The sequence below is a fragment of the Lipotes vexillifer genome, unplaced genomic scaffold (genome assembly GCF_000442215.2).
Source record: "Lipotes vexillifer unplaced genomic scaffold, Lipotes_vexillifer_v1.1 scaffold109, whole genome shotgun sequence".
Classification (NCBI taxonomy): domain Eukaryota; kingdom Metazoa; phylum Chordata; class Mammalia; order Artiodactyla; family Lipotidae; genus Lipotes; species Lipotes vexillifer.
In genome coordinates this window covers 2,950,374-2,953,157 of record NW_006790015.1, presented here as the reverse complement: position 1 = coordinate 2,953,157, position 2,784 = coordinate 2,950,374, and the positions used below count along the sequence as shown (strand labels likewise).

The window sequence follows — 2,784 nt, the reverse complement described above, 5'->3', positions numbered from 1 at the left end:
AAAAAAAAAAAAAAAAGCTGCAGAATACATGTTCTTTTCAAATGCACATGGAACATTCTCCAGAATAGATCACATGCTAGGCCACAAAACAAGTCACCATAAATTTAAGAAGATTAAAATCTTCTCAAGCACCTCTTCCTACCACAATAGTATGAAGAAAAAAAAAAGAAAAGAAAATTATAGGCCAATGTCCCTGATGAATATAGATGCAAAAATTCTCATCAAAATATTTGCGGGCTTCCCTGGTGGCGCAGTGGTTGAGAGTCCGCCTGCCGATGCAGGGGACACGGGTTCGTGCCCCGGTCTGGGAGGATCCCACATGCCGCGGAGCGGCTGGGCCCGTGAGCCATGGCCGCTGGGCCTGCGCGTCCGGAGCCCGTGCTCCGCAACGGGAGAGGCCACAACAGTGAGAGGCCCGCGTATCGTCTTAAGTGTCATATAACCGGCTCGGTTCTTTGTGGCTGTCTGGAGGGGTGGGATAGGGAGGGTGGGAGGGAGGGAGACAAAGAGGGAAGAGATATGGGAACATATATATATGTATAACTGACTCACTCTGTTATAAAGCAGAAACTAACACACCATTGTAAAGCAATTACACCCCAATAAAGATGTTAAAAAAAAAAAAAAAAAAATATTTGCAAACCAAATTCAACAATACATTAAAAGGATCATACACCATGATCAAGTGGGATTCATTCAAGGGATGCAAGAATGTTTTGACATCCATAAATAAATCAATGTGATACACCACATTAACAAAACAAAGGATAACAATCATATGATCACCCCCAACAGATGCAGAAAAGGGATTTGACAAATTTCAACATCCATTTATGATTTAAAAAAACTCTCAACAAGCAGGTATATAGGGAACAGAACTGAACCTAATAAAGGCCATATATGACAAACCCACAACTAATATAATAGTCAATGCTGAAAAGCTGAAAGCTTTTCCTCTAAGATCAGGAACAAGAAGACAAGGATGCCCACTCTCACCACTTTTATTAAACCTAGTATTGGAAGTCCTAGCCACAGCAATTAGGTATGAAAAAGAAATAAAAGGCATACAAATTGGAAAGGAAGAAGTAAAACTGTCACTATTTGCAGAAGATGTGATACTACATATAGAAAACCCCAAAGGTTTCACACAAAAAAATGAACTATCAGAAAGAGAAATTAAGAAAACAACCCCAGTCTTCCCCCCCTGCCGCCCGCGAGCTTGGGGATGGAGTCCTCGGGAGCAGAGGGCCTGTGGTGGCAGGACTCCCAGGAGCCTTGCTGTCAGAAGTCTGCTAGTGTCTGCTCCAGAGAAAGTCACCCTTCATGGAGAGCATGCCGTGGTCCATGGCAAGGTAGTCCTGGCTGTGGCCTTGAACTTGAGAACATTCCTCTGGCTTCAGCCCCACAGCAATGGGAAAGTGGGCCTCAACTTACCCAACATTGGCATCAAGCGGGCCTGGGATGTGGCCAAGCTTCAGATGCTGGACACCAGCTTTCTGAAGCAAGGTGACGTCACAGCACTCACCCCGGAGCAAGTGGAGAAGCTGAAGGAGATGGCGGGCTTCCCCAAGGACTGTGCCGACCACGAGCACCTGGCTGTGCTGTCCTTCCTTTACTTGTACCTGTCCGTCTGCCAGAGTCAGAGAGTCCTGCCCAGCCTGGACGTCACCGTGTGGTCGCAGCTGACCACTGGGGCCAGCCTCAGCTCCAGTGCCACCTACTCCGTGTGTCGGGCAGCTGCCCTCCTGACTGCGTACAAGGAGATCCCAAACCCGCTGAAGGATGGCGAGGCCGCCAGCAGGCGGACCGAGGAGAACTTGGAACTAATTAACAAGTGGGCCTTCCAGCGGGGGAGGCTGATTCACGGGAACCCCTCCGGAGTGGACAACGCTGTCAGCACCTGGGGAGGAGTGCTCCGATAGCAGCAAGGGAAGATTTCATCCTTAAAGAGGCCGCCAGCTCTGAAGATCCTGCTGATCAACACCAGAGTCCCTCACAGCACCAAGGCCCTGGTGACCGGTGTCAGGATCAGGCCGCTGAAGTTCCCAGAGATCGTGGCCCCCCCTCCTGACCTCCACAGACGCCATTTCCCTGGAATGCTAGCAGGTGCTGGGGGAGATGGCAGCGGCCCCGGCCCCAGAGCACTACCTCATGCTGGAGGAGCTCATCGACATGAACCAGCACCATCTGAATGCCCTCGGTGTGGGCCATGCCTCACTGGACTGGCTGTGCCAGGTGACCATGGCCCACGGACTGCACAGCAAGCTCACTGGCGCAGGTGGCAGGGGCTGTGGCATCACGCTTCTCAGGCCAGATCTGGAGCGGCCAGAGGTGGAGGCCATGAAGCAGGTGCTGACCAGCTGTGGGTCTGACTGCTGGGAAACCAGCATCGGTGCCCCTGGTGCCTCCATCCACACAGCCGTCTCCCTGGACGCCCCTGTCCAGCAAGCCCTGGATGGCCTCTGAGATGAAACCACCCCACCACGAAGCCCCTTCTCAGATTATTCTGGGCACTGGAGTTGGCCTCTGTGCCGGCCAGTGGGCACCCAGCTCCTGATGTTGACCGGGAGGCCCCCGGCCCCTCTGTGATGCCCCTCCCACTGGCCATGCTCCCCAGCCCCCGGAGTAAGTCAGGCGGTCCAGAAGCCATGTCTGTGTTCTACAACATTCTCTTGAGCCAGCAGGCAGTGGGGCCATGTGGAGTCCTCTGAGACTCAAGGGCCTCTTTCTTGTCCTCCCTGAAGCACCCACAGACCCACAAGTTCCCTGGCAGAGCTGCTTGGA

At 52.3% G+C, this 2,784-nt stretch overlaps 1 pseudogene; it reads left to right on the top strand.

Moving 5' to 3' along the window:
* The window catches only part of LOC103087494 (mevalonate kinase pseudogene), a 54,589-nt pseudogene extending 52,123 nt beyond the window's left edge, over window positions 1-2,466 (top strand).
* The last annotated feature ends 318 nt before the right edge of the window (window positions 2,467-2,784 follow it).